The sequence below is a fragment of the Pleurodeles waltl genome, chromosome 2_1 (genome assembly GCF_031143425.1).
Source record: "Pleurodeles waltl isolate 20211129_DDA chromosome 2_1, aPleWal1.hap1.20221129, whole genome shotgun sequence".
Classification (NCBI taxonomy): Eukaryota; Metazoa; Chordata; class Amphibia; order Caudata; family Salamandridae; genus Pleurodeles; species Pleurodeles waltl.
This window is the reverse complement of record NC_090438.1, coordinates 450,755,332-450,774,278: the sequence shown is the minus strand read 5'-3', so window position 1 is coordinate 450,774,278 and position 18,947 is coordinate 450,755,332.

The window sequence follows — 18,947 nt, the reverse complement described above, 5'->3', positions numbered from 1 at the left end:
ACTTAGGGGGTGTAGCCACCCTGCGGTAGGTAGCCCATTGACACTACCAGTCACTCCCCCTATTGCACCCTAAGTGCAGTATTTAGTGGGCATCCTAGACCAACCGATCAGATTTGACAGACACAAGAAGACCAGTAACAAAGAAGTCCTGAGGCACAAGAACAAAAGTCCTGCTTCCCATTGAAAAAGGTGCCAAACCCTGCCTGCTGCTCCAAGGACTCGACAGTCATCACTGAGGTGTTGCCTGGAAACCTGAAGGACTCTACAAAACCCCGATGTACCGCCAGCCTTCTAAGAATTATACAGAACCTTCCACAGAGTGAAGGTATCACTCACCTGCACCCTACATGCAAGGAACCAGTGAAGTCAAGTCAAGTTCACTGACCGGCTGCAGACCAACAAACCAGACCTGGCACCCCAACTAAAATCCGCAGGACAGACTCGAAGGACAAAATCTACCACTGTGCCAAGTTTGCTGGCACTGGGACTTTCAGGGTCTGAGACGTATTATTGCCTGGGTACTTGACCCCTAACACCAAACACACAGAAGCAAAGTCCACCCTGGATGCCCAGAAGCCCAGAAGCAAGCATTAGTCAAGAGACTTTGGGACAACTTAGAACCATCCCCCAGAGTGGCCCGGCTGACCTGCAATCTACCCTCCAAGTTACCTGCTCCTGGCTCAAAGGACTCCAAAACACATGGCTCCTGGCTGAACATCTGCTCTGCACCTAGCCTCCGTGGCCCCTGCATTGACAGAACAGCAGTGGGCTAGAGGTTTCTAACCCCTTGCTACCTCCACCTTCAAAGGGGACCCACCGGACGTACCTTTGAGTCCATCTGTGCCGTGTGTTTCCAAGTGGTCCCACTCTCTGTTGTGTTTCTGCTCCAAGACTTTCAGCTGCTGTTACCGCTTGAACCAGGAACCACCCAAACTTCTCTGGCTGCCCCATAGGACATCTTGATGACCTCAACCTAAAAATAGAAGATTACACTTGTGAGAGAAGATCCTGATTTTATATGCATTTTTAAATATTTTCCTATTCATTCTTATGGCGCGTTATTACGCACAAAAACAGAACATTTTCTACACTTTGAAAAATCATAACTAAAAAAAGTACTGACTGTAAATTTATGATCTTGGTCTTACATTTTTTTTTTAAATCTGAAGTATGTTTGTAAATTGTTCTTGAGATATTCTTTCAAGTGTATGTTCACATTAATTTACACTGTGAGTGCATCAAAAGCTCAGCACATCTTAAAGATAAGCCTTACTGCTCGCCCACACTACCACAAAAACAGAAGATTTGGTGGTTTGCTTTTTACCTTTGGATACCAAAATTGGGTTGCCTGGACTATCTGCTCAGTGCCCATATTTTACGTACACTTTAGAGAGAGCCAGCCTCCTACACTGGCTACAGGACGAGCGTGGTACTTTATTGTCAGCCTGCTGAGCTCTGGCCATTGGTGCATCTTCCCATACTAATACACCAATGGATTTTGATCCACATACACATCTTTTGGGTTATTCAGAAATTCCTCGAACATTCTCTGAAGTGCCATTGGTGCTGCTACTTGCTCAACATCTTTTGAGTTCACTTCTGCACTGGAATTAAGACTTCCCATTTGAAACCAAGCCAATTCACAGGTTGGGTCTGATTCTTTTGATGCTGTTGTTACTGTTGTTACGGGTGTTCTTGTTGTTGGCTGCTGTGAGACAAGACCGCCCTCTCCATCCCAGAACTGTGGAGTGGGACTCTAAATTCCAACTATTCTTCTTCCCGTTTTCCGGCTTGCTCAATAATCCACCTCTTGTATTTTGAAACATCCCCTTCAGAAAAAGGAATGAAAGTGGGAAGATTTTTTTTGTAGCATGTATCAGGCAGGGTGGCACAGATGTACTGTTTGAAGGAAATAATATGATTTTGCCGCCTTGCACTGCAAGTCAAGCAATAGAGTAGGCTTTCAACCAATGCCTGAGCTTTTGAGTATTTATTCACACCTCCAAGTGAGAACCTTTCAGACACCTTTTTTAGTTGTTCCTGTATCAGATACAACAACGGGATAGCTTGGCAAATCGTACTGTCCTTCTTGCTAACCTCCCACATGAAAACCTCAAAATGGAGCAGTGTCTGTGTCAGGCATTTGACAAGGCCCCATTCGTCCACATCCACAGTCACAGCTTTCCCAATTGCATCCCCTCATCTTAGAATGACAGTCATTGATTTGTCTGTACTGCTTAAACAGATGACGCACCATATAATAGGTTGAGTTCCAATGTGTTGGCACCTCCTGTATCAGGGCTTAAAGTGGTTCTCTATTACCTTGCGGAATAATCCGCAACTTCTTCTGGGGTTTAAAAGAATGGTTGAAATGAGTGCAGACTCATCTGCAGGTGGTCAGTATGTTGCTGACTATGTCTTCTTTTTTGAGAAAGTCATGCACAACTAGGTTGGTGCAGCATGCTGAACACAGGACACTGAAATAGCCAATGAGTGCTATGGCCTAGATTATGTTACTGCTTTTGTCCACAGCAACAAATCCAATTCAGAGACCTCTGGGTCGCAGTCATTCAGACACCTTGCTATTAAATTCATTTTTTGCAGCTGTATGACATTCTTCCAAGCAGGGCTACCTTTGCATGCTGCTGAACCCTCCTAAAAAATTCTTCAGGGGCAAGACCTATAGAAATCTTTTGCTTACACCCTCAAAAGTTATCCAGTATTCAGTGATGCACAGCAGTTACTTGACAACTGGCCCACATGTCTGTCGTCAGGTGGATAGTATGGACAATACTTTGCTGCAAAGCTTGTCAAACCAATTGCAGGACATCGTGATGCAGCGCTGGAACTGCACTCGGGCAAAATAGGTCAGACTTAGAACCTTCCTCTCTGGGCAGATGGCTGCCACAAACTCCAAGACTTCTATTCATTCCACAGAAGAAAAAGGGAGGAGGTCCAGCACTAACATTTTTGCTAGCGTCCCATTGTACAAACATGCTAGGTGGTTGCGGTCATAGAGCCCCACTTGCCTAAACATGCCTGTAATAGCAACCTGAATTTTCTTTTTTTGTGGGGCCATGATTCAGGTGACTTTTGCAATGTAGGTGGGGGTAGACTCAATGTGGTCATGGTGCGTCACCGTATGCTTTGGTGTTTCCATCTAACTCTAAGTCTTTCTGTGCCATTGTGAGGTCACTGAGGCAGTTGATTCTGATGCACTACTGGGAATAGGGCTGCTTTGCATGAGGATGCCACCTTCTTCCAAACCTCCCACAATGATTTGACCAGTTGTGGTTGATATTTCCTGGCTCTTCTCAGCTTTACCACTGCAACCACATTCAGCCAAGGTGCTCCTCCCTCCGGATCGCATGATTTTTTTTCTATGGTTATTCTGGCTCCAGTACCATAATGTTAACCAGATTTATCTCGAGGAACACTTGAATGGCAAATGGAACATATTGCAATGTTTTCCTCCTGTTTGCTATTCATAAACAAGTCCCAAACTAGGGCGAAGTACTTTCTTATTGGCCACTACCAATACCTTTAAAAGAACTGGCGGTAGGTGGATTTGTCGATTGCCACTAATCAGCGCATAGTTCTACTGAGCTTGGGGTTGGTACAGGTCTCAGCTGGGGACTTACAAATATGCGAACTGGCAGTATTGCCTAAGCCACATCCCTCAGAGTGGGTTGGATAGTAATGTGAGACTCCTCTGTGCTGGCTTCCACAAAGAATGGCTTGTTGTTGTCATCCTCTGCATCATCAACCCCTTCCATGATTCTAAGGCTTTCTGGAACTTTTTCCTTAAGTCTCCTGGCATCCCCCAGACTCTGCCGGGTCCATCCCATGCCCCTATCATAGTCATCAGAAGTGGTGCTTGGAGAAGAAAATTGAATTTTACCTTTCCTTTATCTTGCAGGAGACCTGGGAGCCTTCCATTCTAAATGACGAGGTACCTGCTCGGTAGAAAGCTCGACCTCCTGTTCTGCTCCAACTTTAGGAAGATCTACTATTGATGGATGTGGCTGCTGTCACTTTGTTCTGTTTACTGAAATGATTGGATAATAATTTGCAAAAGGGACAAATTAAATTCAACATCACTGCTCGTCGGTGTAGCCATGATTACAATGGCTGCTTCACTGACAGACATGGTCTTGGGCTTAGGCTGGGGAGATGATGTTGATGCAGGAGTGCTGCTCCCATGTTCCTTGCCAGAGGCCGTTGTGACAGGCGCATGTCTCTCGAAATGGGTTGCAGTTGCTATGCCACTGGTGGAAAGCTGCTTCTTCTCACTGGCCACTTTCTTTGCAGCAACTTTCTTTGGGGCCATCTTGAACTCTCAGTTCGCAGTGGTACTAAGCTGCACAAGTGGAAGAGATTAGAGGACTGAAATAACTGTACAGGTCTTCTCTTTTGCAGCACAGAGGGGGATGTGACCTTGCTTCTCTTGTCCATTTAGAAGCAACCTATTAAGAAAAACATGTAGTTAGTGAAACATGGCAATGTTGCAGATTGAAATAGTACAAATGCAATTTTAGTGTGTTTAGTTACTTATGTAATAAATACCAATTTACTCAAACATTGTAAAGTCAAACCACCACACCACACCATAAGTTTTCATTTCAAATCAAGAATTCCAACCTGCAGCTAAAGTTCGTCAATCCATCTCCATCTGTTTAAAAGGAGACACATGTGGTAGTCAGAGAGAGGTGCATGTGTAAATGGCATAATCCATTAAAAAAAGTGTAGTTGCAAGGTGGTCCAAGGAAAATGAAATAATCATTAAAAAAATAGTTTATGCTGCTGATGTGTCTGCAGTGCAGCAGAACTAGGATGTCTAGGAGGAAATAGAATATTTATATTCATAAAGAAAGTGAATGCTGTTGCGTGGCAGTGTGCATTTGGTGGATTGAAGAATGGATGGATGAATGAATTGGTGGATGGATGGATGATGGATGGATCAAGGCAACATGCAGAATCAAAGACAATGAAAAAAAAAAAAAAAAAAAAACTAAAACTAAAATTAAAATTACAAAACAAGAAATTAGAAAACATTTTAACAAGAACTAAAACTAAAAAATAAAGCAAAAAATAAAATTAAAAATGAAAGTAAAAAACAGAATTTAAAATGAAATAAAAAAATTAAAAAGCAAACTTAAAATTAAAATTAAATATAATGTTAAAATCAACAAAGATCAATACATGCTGATGCGTGTTGGCTTGTAGGCAAGCTTATGGGAAAGACACACTGACTGCATGCACAAAATGGCTGCCAGCCACATGGTCAAACTACAACATGAAACAACGAGGCATGGCGATCAAAGAACATATGCAAGCCTATGGCAAAGAGACACTAGCTGGATGTAAAAAATGGCTGCAGTCACATGGTCAAACACTATCAGCAAGGATGTATGGGGAACAAATACCACATGCAAGCCTTTGGCAAAGAGACACTGGATGGTTGCATACAATGGCCACCAGCCGCATGAGCAATCAATGATAACAAGGAGCAAGTAGGCATGGGGAACAAAAAAAAACACAGTGGCTGGATGCACAAAATGGCGGCCAGCCACATGGTCAAACAACAACAAAGAGCAAGGAGGCATGTCAAACAAAGAACTGACTAACTAGTGATTATTTATTTCAAGCACTGACTACTTAGTATTAGGACTACTGGCTAGCCTGCCCTTTGGGAAACTAGGCCACATGGTAAAATAGGAATGCAAGTATCATAAACATGTAGAAAAGGTACTGAGCTGTGCAACAATTTTCCTTTACAAAAGAGGAAAAATCTATTAAATTCAAAATAAATAACAACTAGACCAACACTTAAACTTCAGGCCACCCACCTTTATAACATTTTAAAATCAAAAAGAGTGATCTTCCCACCTCAAAAGCCAAGTGAAAAATAATCAGGAAATGGAGAAAGCACTTGGAAGAGCCTGTTCGAAAGGACGAGGAAGTTGGAGTGTCTGCGATACTTCCTTCCTGTCTAAAATAGAGAAAAAAAGTCTTCTCACACTAAAAAACAACTTAAATGTTCCATTGGAGAAGGAAATCCCCTCAAAAACCTAGTTTTGTCTAGAATTAGATGCATCCCATGTAAACAATCTACTCAAGGTGTGCTTGTGAGCAGGACTGTTTTGGCTGCCGTCATGGCTGGAAGCAGCGCGTGCATACACAAAGTCTTGCGTGTGCTCGCTAGAGACCTGAGAGTAATGTGGCTCTTCCAAAGGAGCGTTAAAACTCTGCTCCAGATTGCAGAATTCGGGAACTCCGACCTACTCCGCATAGCACAAAGTGCCTGAATACCACAACTCTACCTGCAGAGCGGAGTTCTACACCTGGGCCAAATCTTTTATGAGCGATTCACTGTACTGACTGTGGAATCGCTGCACTCATCATCTAACTATTAAGATGCAGTTTTGTGAATTTCAAAACAAACTTAAACTTACACGGAAGTATAAGTTTACCTTTGTGAATCAGCCCATTCTAAGAAGGTACTTGGGAGTGATCCTAAAAAGGGTGGTTCATGATCCCCACAGAGAGTGAGTGGGAGTGCAAGAGAGACACAGACAATCTCCAGAACAAGGTAGGGGTTAAGGGTTCCCATGCCCCATCTGAGAACCAGGAGGGGGCTCTGGTGTGTGGTGGCTCAGGGGCACCCACTTCCAGTCCTTCTGCTTTCATTCTTCTGAGTTAGGGTACAAGCAGGGTGACTATGTCTGTCATAAGAAACCACTCACTGGTAGGAATGCTACAGAAGTGGCCAATGAGTAGTTCCCAGGGGCAGGTGTTAGAATATGCACTAATCTCCCTTATGTTTGAGGTGGACTCAGGGAGTAGACCTTTGGTGGCTGAAGGTAGAAGTCATCACTTTCACCGAGTCACTGTGAATGGAACCCTGTCAGAGCTCTGAGGAATACCGGCGCCAGCCAGATCATGTCTTTGTAAAGCCTGAGTTTCCATGAACTGTATACCAGACAGGTTTGTAGGGTAACTTAGGTAACTGGGGCTGTGTTTCTCCCCGCATTCAACATTTCAATGCCTCTGGTATTTTTTTTAAATATTAGATGCATCCGCAGATCTATGTCAAATTGTGAGTGGATGATGGGATTCAAAGATGCCCTGTCCCAGGTTGGTCAAGGGGTCCTACAACTTGATTGCCACATGTTTAGACCTACTATAACTGGGGGGGAGGTGCACAACGGACAATTTTCAGGGTGTGAAGTGATTTCAAATGGGCCAATTCCTGTTTCAAAGCCAAGTTAATGCATCAGTCCTTAAGCCTAAGTTTTCGTGATGTAGGAATTCTGCCATACTGCAGGCTATGTGTGACGCATCTTGAAGAAGCATCAGGAGGGGAAAATGTTGTAAATATCAGTGCATCAGTTCTAAATCATTCTTTCTGGCAGAACGCCCACTTGGCATACAATAAATTTGACCTGATGCAGTCGGATCCCATGTAAGTTTTTTCTGACGCAGGGCCAGGAAAAGTGACGCTCTTGGCCAAATGCTTCACTTTGTAAATACGGAGCCAGCACAGTGCTGCCATTGCATCAAATGATGCAACTGCAGAGCAAGTTCATTGTAAACTGAGGCCCCAGTCACCCACCCATGCAGCTACTCACATACCTATGTACAAAAGCATAGAGCCACTCACATTACTAAAAGAGCCACTTGTACACAGATTTACATACCCAAACACCAACTCACACAGCCAGGTACAAATCCATACAGCCACTTACATACATCCTGAGACACACAAACATTCACTAACACACCCAATCACACACCCACACAGCTAGTTACACATCCAGTGGCACACACATAAAGGCACTAAAAAACTTACTCCCATATCTACTCAACCACTGAAACACCCAGTATAGCCACTCATTTACCTATCTAGACACCTATACTCACTTACACAGCATGTTACGCACTGGCATAACCAATTATGTAGCTACTCACTTGCTTATGGCATGTAATATAATAGTATGTAAAGTAAAGGTAAATGTGCTCTATATTAGCTTTTCAGATATCTATTCAGGTTTAAAGAGGAATAGAAGATTATTCAAAATGTATACTTATGCTTGTTGGCATCATCTAAAAACTAGTCAACAGATGACATTCTTAGTGCAACTGGCATGTGGCATTTGCTACAGTGAGTGACTAGTTTTGGTGAAACAAGAGGGATGGTAGTCATCTGGACAAGATTTAAGGGTCCCAGAGATGGTCCAGTTCCTTATGATGATGCACCACCTTCACTCTCTCTTATCATGTTGCAATGTGTCCTTTTATTTTGGTATTCAGGTGTTTCCAAATAGAGAATGTGTCATGTGAATTCTTCACTATACCGCTTGACAGTTTTCTGCTTCTTATATTGCATTGGACAAAGTTTTAAAAGAACTTTCTTTTCTCTTGAATGGATAGACAAATATTTTCAAATGATGGAGGAATTCTTTAGAGGTGGTAAGTCTTCTTCTTTTTAGGTCCAGCTCTTACCCATCTCTACTTTCTTCAGCAGAAGACATCTTAACTTTGAAACTCTCTTCTTTTGAAGGAAAGCCAGAAAAAGTATGGATCTGTGGTTTTGACTCTGTCTCCAGAGAGATGTAAAACCCAAATAGCTCACTTAGGGTATGGTTTGCAAAGTGGATGGGAGCAAACATAGTGCATCCAATGAGAAACTGATGTTTGGGTGTGGATTATGGCAAATTTATGGTGGTCTTGCAGTAGATCCGTGGATCCATAAAATGAAAACAAAAAAGAGACCATCTTGCTGTATTACATTTAAATAAAGTTTGCATGAGTTACCTTACTTTGTTTTGTTGATTGTTACTTTTAAAATGTATAATAATACTAAGGGTCTCATCTCATTACGAGTATGGCGGTCCGTGGAACACCATGGCGGTGGTACAACCGCCGTAAAACTGGCGGTTGGACTGCTGTATAAGGAGAATGGTGGTCACACAAATAGAAGACCGACAGTAGTCAAACTATACCGCTAGGTAGGGCAGACCGCCATGGTCACGAGGAAGCAAAAACAGGCCTGCAGAGCCTGTGTTGCTGCTGGAGTCATTACATGGTTGGACACCACTAATGTGAATGTGGCGGTCCAACCACTACCTATCAGAAGGCAGAAACTGACAGTATAAAGGGAGACACACACCGGCAGGCAGACTTACATATCTGATGCCACCATTGAGTGGGCCATGCCACGAGAAGTAATCTCCTGCTAATGAAGGCTACGGATTGATCTAGGCTCTCTTCATTAAGCTGTGAGAGTACTGCTCCAATACCATGCTCTGAGGTGTCTGTTTTCTGTTTGCACAACAAACTCCTTGGAGTAGTCAGGTGCCTTCAGAACAGGTGCTGTGCACATGGCAGCCTTCAGGGCATCAAAAACGTTCTGGCAAGCCTCTGTCCAGATCACCTTCCGGGGTTGCTTCTTAGAAGTCAACTCAGTCAAGGGGGTAACAATGGTACCATACCCCTTGACAAGCGTTCTGTAGTATCCTGTGAGACCCAAGATGGCTCTCACTTCAGTCTGGGTCTTGGGATGCTCCCAAGCCAGAATGGTATCATTCCTTGGCTGTAGGGGTGACACCTGGCCACTCCCCACCTGGTGTCCCAAGTACACCACAGGACCCTGCCCTATATGGCACATGCTTGCCTTAATAGTGAGGCCTGCCTTCTGCAGGGCCTCTCACACTCTCCAGAGGTGTTGCAGATGTTCCTCCCATGTGGAACTAAACACAGCAGTGTCACCCAGGTAGGCGGCACTGAACTCATCTAACCCAGACAACACCTGGTTGACCAAACTCTGAAAGGTGGCAGGGGCATTCTTCATCCCAAATGGCATGACTTTAAATAGAAAGTGTCCATCTGGGGTACAGAATGCTGACCTCTCCTTGGCCCCTCAGGTAAGGCAATCTGCCAGTACCCAGATGTTAAGCCAAACGTACTGAGGTACTTAGCAGCTCCCAACCGGTCAATAAGCTCATCAGCTTGGGGGATGTGGTATGTGTCAGTCTTGCTGACCGCATTGAGTCCCCGGTAGTCCACACAGAACCTGAGTTCTGGAGTGGCACTAGGTGCAGCAGCCTTTGGGACCAATACCACTGGGCTGGCCCAAGGACTGCTCAACAACCCCTTGGGTTAACATTTTGGATACTTCATCCTTAATGCAAGCCCTGACCCTGTCAATCACCCTGTAAACATTTTGTTTAATGGGTGTACTGTCCCCAGTGTCCACATCATGTGTGCACAAGTGTGTGACTCCTGGGATCAGGGAAGACAGTGAGGCAAACTGTCCCAACACACGGCGACAGTCACCCTGCTACTCCGCAGTCAGGGAGTGGGAGAGGATGACTCCCTCCACAGACCCATCTTTCTCTCCTGCAGCCAGAAGGTCAGGAAGAAGCTCACTCTCCTCCTCCACCCCATCATCTGTCACAAGGAGCATGGACAGTTGAGTCCGCTCAAAGTGTGGCTTGAGGCGGTTGACATGCAGGACCCTTAAAGGGTTCCATGGAGACCGCAAGTACACCAGGAAGTTGACTTCACTCTTGCACTCCACCACCTCAAATGACCCAGTCCACTTATCCTGGAGCACCCTAGGCTCCACTGGCACCGTCACCCACACTTTCTGACCAGGTTGAAACTCGACCAGAGTGGCATTCCGGTCATACCACCATTTCATATCCTCCTGGTTTGCTTCTAGGTTCTCCTGCGTGACTCCTGAAGCAGGCAGTCTGGTTTCTCAAAGACAGCAAGTAGCTAAATACATCCTGGCAGGGTTTACTAGGAGCTTTCTCCAAAGCCTCATTCACCAGACTCAAAGGTCCCCTCACAGGGTGGCCATAGATGAGCTCAAAGGGACTAAACCCAAGTCCCTTTTGAGGCACCTCCCTGTAAGCGAACAGAAGGCATGGCAAGAGGATGTCCCACTTCCACCTCAAGGGCTCTGACAGGCCCTAAATCATGACTTCAAGATGCAGTTGAATCTCTCAACCAGACCATTACTTTGGGGGTCGTAAGGTGTGGTGAACTTGTAGGTAACCCTACACACCTTCCACAGAGACTTCATATACATGGATATGAAGTTGGTACCCCTATCAGATACCACTTCCTTGGGGTACCACATGCGGGTAAAAATCCCCATCATTGCACAACCCACCACAGGGGAAGTGACTGACCTCAGATGAATGGCTTCTGGGTACCAGGTGGCATGTCCACCAAGACCAGGTTGAACCTGTTGCCCAAGGCTGTCTTGGGGTCCAGAGGCCCCACAATGTCAACACCTAGCCTCTCAAAGGGAGTACTAAACACAGGTAAAGGTTGGAGGGGAGCCTTACATTTCCCTTCACTCTTGCCACTTGCCTGGCAAGTTGGGCAAGACCTACCACTGTGAAGCAGAATGCTTGCTCATCTGGGGCCAATAGAAGTGGGAGACAAACCTCTTATGGGTCTTGTCCTGCCCCAGATGTCCTGCCAAAGACACATCATGAGCCAACCCCAATAGGAAGGCCCTGAAGTACTAGGGTACCACCAGCATACAAGCTGACCCAGGCTCAGGAACCTTAGGCTCACTATACAGGAGACCATCCTCCCAATAGATCAGGTGAGTACTGGGTTCCTCGCCAGCCGTCTGAGATGCAGCCTGCTGCCACAGTCCCTCTACAGTAGGGCAAGTTTTCTATGATTCACAGAATGCCTTCCTGGTGGGTCCCCCTTCCTGCTGCCACTGCGACAGCTCAGGGACCTCCCCCAATTCAGTCACCTCTTCCCTTGTAGGCTCCGGGGTGTCACCCTCAGGCTCCACCTCCTCCCAGACCGTAGGAACTTCTGGGGCTGGTTTCCTGTGCCCCCTGCCCTTCCTTTTCTTGGCGGTCCCCTGGGCCACTGTTTCAGGCCCCAGGGGCTCTTCACCACCCTGACGGGCTGCCATTCACCGGGTGCATACGAATACCCACCCAGGCAGACCCAACATCTCCTAGTTAGACCTGTGTTCCACTTCCTTCCACGTGGAATCCTCCAGGTCATTGCCTAACAAACAATCTACACGCATGGTTGGACTCACAGCTACCTTCAAGGAACCTGAGACCCCCCCATTAAAAGGGAACCTGCGCCACTCTGCACAGGAGCTCTGAGTTGTCCACTGCAACTACTTGGTGAAGTACCCAGGGATCAATCTGTTCTTCAGACACCAGTTGACTCCTCACTGTAGTCACACTGGCTCCTGTGTCTCTCAGAGCCTCCACCCTCTGTCCATTGATGGCCACCCACTGCCTGTACTTTCATAGTGTTCTCAGGTGCACGGGTTCTCTGGACCATCTCACTGTCCCCTAGTGAGACAAGGGTAATCTCAGCTGGCTCCCACCCACCTGGAACCAACTCCTCCCCAAGCGCTACACTGACCAAACCCTGGGACGGTGCACCAGTGGGTGCTGGTGTACTTTAGGGGCATTTGGGGTCCCCCCTCACATGACCCACCTGGTCACATATATAGCACTTACGTGGGGACCACCTGCCACTGGCCTCCCTTTGGAGAACCATGACTTCTTCTCACTGGGGGGGTTGGGAATCCTTACCCTGGGAATCAGTTTGGGGTCCTTTAGAGAACTCCCCCTGTTTACGCTAACCCCTTTTCTTCTGAGAGGGACTCTCCCCACCCTTGGCGTGGTCTCCCCCATACCTCTTTTGGACCCTGGTGCTCTCCCAGCGGTCTGCTTCCTGCACAAGCTTCCTGGGATCAGTCAGCTTGCTGTCAATCAGGTGCTGGCGCAGCTCTGGTAAACATAAACTGTACAAGTGCTCTCAAGCAATCAGATTGTAAAGCCCCTCACACGTAGCTACCTTACTGCCCTTCACCCAACCCTCCGGAAACCTGCAATAAGAATCAACACATTCCAACCATGTTTGGGATTCCTTCTTCTTGTAGGATTTAAACTTATCCTTATACTGCTCAGGGGTGAGACCTTATCTTGTGAGTAGGGTATCCCTTAAGACAGTGTAAGTGAGATTCTGAGCATCCCCTAAGGCTGTCAGTGTATCTCTCCCCTCTACCTCAAAGTACTTCCACAGACCCGCCCCCCCAATGAGCTTCAGGGACCAGATTCATGTGGAGAGCAGACTCATACCCCTTGAACCATAAGTATATGTCATCCTCCCTCTTGTAATCCTTCACTAGGTCTTTTGGGATGTGTACCCTTCTTTCAGGCTGCACTGTACTGTTGCTGCCACCATCTCTACTGGACTGGCTCCTCTGATCTAATTCTTTTAAGCTACGTTCATGAGCCAGCAGTATCTTCCTTCCCTCAATGGCTATCCTTCCATCTTCCATCTTCAGACTGAGCTTCTTCAATTCCAGTTGGTACTCTCTTTTTCCCTGTCTGTCCTACAACTCTTCAGGTGTCAGACCCTTGGAGGACACACTGCTACCTGCCTTAGAGACTCTCCCCCTAGACAGACCAGGCCCACCCACTACATCTTTGTGAGTGACTTGCATCACTTCCTCCCTTTCCTGCTCAACATCTGTGTGCCCCTCAGCTTGTTTGGTTGTTACCCAGGCCCTCAGTGCCTTTCGCAGCTCCTCCTTCTTGGATGAGCACTTAATGGGACAGGCAAAATCCTTGCACAATTGCTTCAACTGAGCTACTGTGTAGCTCTCCACTTTCTCTATGTCAAAGGCAACTCCAGCTGATTCATCTCCAGATTAAGACATGATGAAGATTTTAAATAAGTGCAAAGTTCCAAAGGCAGAAATAAAAGTTCCCAAATGAAGGTAAAAAAAAAGTCAATCAAGGGATTAGCAAGAAGTAGAACAAAAAGAAGTCCCAAAGAGAAAAGCAAAAATCACTGTATGTCAAGTACAAATACAAGTCCAATCCAAACCGCTGGTCACCAATGTTAGAAAATGGGTCTTTGGTTGGCAGTCAGGTTATCCCCTGTCCAAGCAAGGACCCTCACTCTAGTCAGGGTAAAAGAGAACCACCCTCTGCTAACCCCAGCTTACTCCCTTGGTAGCTTGGCATGAGCAGTAGGCTTAACTTCAGAGTGCTAGGTGTAAAGTATTTGTACCAATACGCACAGTAACTTAATGAAAACACTACAAAATGACACAACAATGGTTTAGAAAAATATAGAATATTTTTCTAAACAAAACAAGACCAAAACAACAAGAATCCACAATACACAAGTCATGTTATCACTAAAAATGCAAAAAGAGTCTTCATGTAATTTTAACCACAACACTAACGCTGTTAGCGTATAAATTACCTTGGATGTGTCAAAAATACCCCCGCACGGGCGAGTGTGCGTCAAAAAGGGTTTGTGATGCGTCGATATCACTCATGAGTGAGACATTGCGTTGTTTTTCTTTTAGTCTGGTCGGCGTGCATCGTTTCTTCTCTCTGCAGAAGAGCGATGCGTCGATCTGGTCAGCACTCTCGGGTCCGGGCAGGTCTTGCATCGTTTTTTACACACCCAGCAATGTTTGCGTCCGAAATCCAGCTGCACAATGATCCGAAAACCACGTAGCGCGGGTTGCGATTTCACCAGTCTCTGTCAGTGATGCTGTGCGTCGTTTCTCCAGGCCCGGGCATTGATCTTCAGTTCTCGTTGCAGGCGAGCGTTGATTTTCAGCCAAGAAGCCTGTGGCACATCAATATTTCAGCCGCAGATCGGAGCTGCGTCGATCTTTTCCCCACACGGCGTTCTGTGCATGGATTTCTCACTCTTGGGCTGCCAGCTTCTCCTTTCAGGGTCCTAGGAACTGGATGGGCACCACTTGGCAGAGTACGAGTCTCTTCCAGAAGTGTTCTAAAGTCTGTGGTTTTGGGTACCCTTCTTATACCCATTTTGTCCTTTGAAGTAGGCCTACTTCAAACAAAGTCTCTCTTGTTTGTGAAATCCTGCCTTGCCTAGGCTAGGTCCCAGACACACACCAGGGGGTTGGAGCCTGCATTGTGTGAGGGCAGGCACAGCCCTTTCAGGTGTGAATGACCACTCCTCCCCTCCCTCCTAGCACAAATAGCTCATCAGGAAATGCAGACTACACCCCAGCTCCCTTTGTGTCACTGTCTAGCGAGAGGTGCAACCAGCCAAACTGTCAAACTGACCCAGAGAGGGAATCCACAAACAGGGAGAGTCACAGAAATAGTTTAAGCAAGAAAATGCTCACTTTCTAAAAGTAGCATTTTCAAACACACAATCATAAAATCAACTTTATTAAAAGATGTATTTTTAAATTGTGAGCTCAGAGACCCCAAACTCCAGACCTGTCCGCTCCCAAAGGGAATCTACACTTTAATCATATTTAAAGATAGCCCCCATGTTAACCTATGAGAGGGACAGACCTTGCAACAGTGAAAAACTAATTTAGCAACATTTCACTGCCAGGACAAATGAAACACATATAAAACACATTACTTTATGTCCTACCTTAACCATACACTGCACCCTGCCAATGGAGCTACCTAGGGCCTACCTTAGGGGTGTCTTACATGTAAGAAAAGGGAAGGACTAGGCCTGGCAAGTTGGTACACTTGCCAAGTCTAATTTACAGTTAAAACTGCACACAGCGACACTGCGGTGGCAGGTCTGAGACATGATTACAGAGCTACTTAGGTGGGTGGCACAACCAGTACTGCAGGATCACTAGTGGCATTTCATTTACAGGCTCTGAGTACCTCTGGTGCACTGAACTAGGGACTTACTAGTAAATCAAATATGCCAATCATGGATAAACAAATTACATATACATTTTGTGTAGGAGCACTTGCACTGTAGCACTGGTTAGCAGTGGTAAAGTGCCCAGAGTAACAAAAACAGCGAAAACAGAGTCCAGCACACATCAGCAACCTGGGAAACAGAGCCAAAAAGTTAAGGGAGACCACACCTAGGATGAAAAGTCTAACACACACCCATAAACATACACCAACACGGACACACTCAAGGTCACTATACACCTCCTTTGGGCAGCACACACACACTGCACCTCAACAATATACAGATATACACAGACACACAAATCAGGCACAGGACAGTGAAGTCTACACAACATTGTCACACCACTGGCCAGGAACTGTTCACACATACAACACACAAATGTATTGAAGTGACATGGAATACAAAACAACACCTCAATGAAACAACCCTGCAATGGTTAGACATCACATGCGTCCCAGCACAATGGAAATGCAATGGCACACACTAAACACAGAGACACAAATAGACAAAACATGACAGCCATACCTTCACATATTGGGGGGCATCTAGGACACCCAGGGAAGGGGACTGCAGTAGGACATACATCACCTCAAACAGGCCCCTCAAATCAACATGTGCACAGGAAATGGCCCTGCATGGGTCACAGGGAAAAACAATACTAAACCCAAATTTCAGGCACATATGCACAAGGGGCAAGGGCAGGTCAACAAAGCACATGCAACTCCTACTGCGTGGGACATACCTCCACAGGAACTAGCTGCAAGAGACACACACCTAAATGTACTCATGCAGAGGCAAATTCAAACACAGCAAGCACAACTGAATACAATCCATGTCTGTGCAAACAAAATTCAAGATGACACACATCAGATACATACAGAAGACTTATCAGGGAGACAAGGTCAACACCATACATGCCCATATTGCACAACACAAAAATAAATACTTACCAAGCCAAATACTACACAATACCATGACACCAACATTCATTTACATACACACATATCTATACAAACAAGATATACCCTTCTCTCGGGGGACACCAGCACTGCCCACAAACTCACATACTGCAAACAACAGCATATGGAGCAGGAAGCAGGCCCAAACACCTACAACAACAGGTACACAACCAATGTCACTCAGGAACAACATCACGCTAGAGAAGTAATTGCAGGACAAAGGTGTACCCTAAAAACAACTATTCAGGTTTATTTACATGAACTTCAAAATGTCCAAGGCCATTGGCCGGTCCATACTTAATGAGCAATGCACATCACTGTGCCCACACTTGACTCCTAGCTGCCAGGGAACCTCCACAGGATGGGGCGTCAAGGGGGCAAGCAGGCACCTCAGGGATTATCCAAGGAGCGGTGGGAGACTGGATTTGGGAGGGAGGTTTAGGCTTTGGAGGGGAGGTCTTCTCAGGAGGGGTGAGCTTCTTCTTAGTGGGGGTGGGCTTCTTCTTGGCAGGGGGAGGGGTATGGGTGCTTGCTGGGGGGCATGGGAGGCCTTTGAGGTGGAAGGGATGGACTTGGAGCTAGATGGGTTCCTTCGGGTTGTGGTTCCAGGGGGAAAAAGGGTAAGATCAAACTCACAGAGGAACAGCTTTTTGGACACGTGGGCATGGTCATCAGAAGGGGTCGGAATTTGGAGCTAGAGGGAGTGGTTGACTGATGTGTAAGTGTGGATGTCATGAAGTGTACTTATGAGAAGTATGCCTGTGTGTGGTGGGTGTCTGTTGGGTGAGTGAGGCTTTGGAGGGTGGAGGTGCTGGGGATGCAGTGGTATGTCTATTGGGGTGGTGACTGCATGGTGGATATGGTGGATGTGTGTGTATCTGTAGCTGTGGTGTCTGTAGGTATGGTGCTTATAGTGGATGTCTGTGGGTCTGCTGGGGTTGTGTCTACAGGTAGGATGGGTGTGGTGGCTGTGTCAGTGACTGTTATTTTGGTATCTGTGGATATGCTTGATGTTGTTTGTGTGATGGTGGGGGTGGTGCGGGTGCTAGGGGAAGTTGTGAGTGTGGTTGTGTCTGTGGGTAGATGTTGATTGTGTGTCTGCTGGTGTGTCTTGTGGTGCTTGTGTTTGTGTGCACTCCATTTGTCTGTTAGGGTGGATGTCTGCTGATCTGTTTGTGTGCTTTGGGTTAGTAGGGGCATGGGGGATTTGGACTGGGAAGAGGGAGGTAGTAGAGGGATGGAGGGAGGGAGGTGACTGGCTATGGTCAGTGTGGAGTCCAGAGCCTGAAAAGATCTCTGTAGGCCAGTCTTTGCACCGAGTGCCTTCCAGGAATGCATTGGTTTGTTGCAGTTGGGTCACCAGTCCATGGATGACATTCATAATGGCTGACTGACCCACGGAGATACTTCTGAAGGAGGTCAATAGCCTCCTCACTGAGGTTAGCAGGGGTAACAGGGGTTGGGGTGGTGGTGCCTGCAGCAAAAGAGATGCCCACGCTCATGGGTGAGCGGACATGGCCAACTGGGTGAGGAGCAACAGGGAGGGTGGTGATAGAATGGATGGTGGAGGAAGATGGTGCTGGGGGTTGCCCCAATGGGTCCGCCACCCCTTAGGAGTGGCTACTGGAGGAGGAATCTGAGGTTGATGAGGCAGATCTGGTCTCCCCATGGCACTCCCCTTGCCCTGCAGGCCACTGGCTCCCTCTTTATCAGCTATCTCTTGACCCGAGGTCCTGTAGCTAGATGTGTCCCAACTTGGCTCAGCCCTGTCTCCTCTGCTTGCCTGTGTTGATGCTAGAAGGTCCAAGAGGAATATGGTCATCACATGTCCATGATAACACCTGAACCACAACTCAGACTGACTAACAATACCATAATTTCTAGTAGGCCCCAGCAAAACTACTCATCTAAGTGGTGCACACATATGCCATGACATGCATGCATGCCTTCTGGATTGACTATACTGGCACCTCAGACAACTACAATTGCATGGGTGAAGTCTTGGAACCACACTAACGATACACCAACAAGGTTTCCTCTTCAACCTCAAAATTGTTCCACATGCAGCAGACCTCATCCAACTAATGGCAAACAACAGTATGCCATTGTAAATTCCATTCCAACATATCTCACACAAGGTCATGCACACATCTATTTGGCACATATATAATGAACTCAAATTTAGAAATAAGGCCTTGAAATCCTGCTATGTGGATCCCAAAAGTTCTATATCCTGGAGTATCTGACATGAAA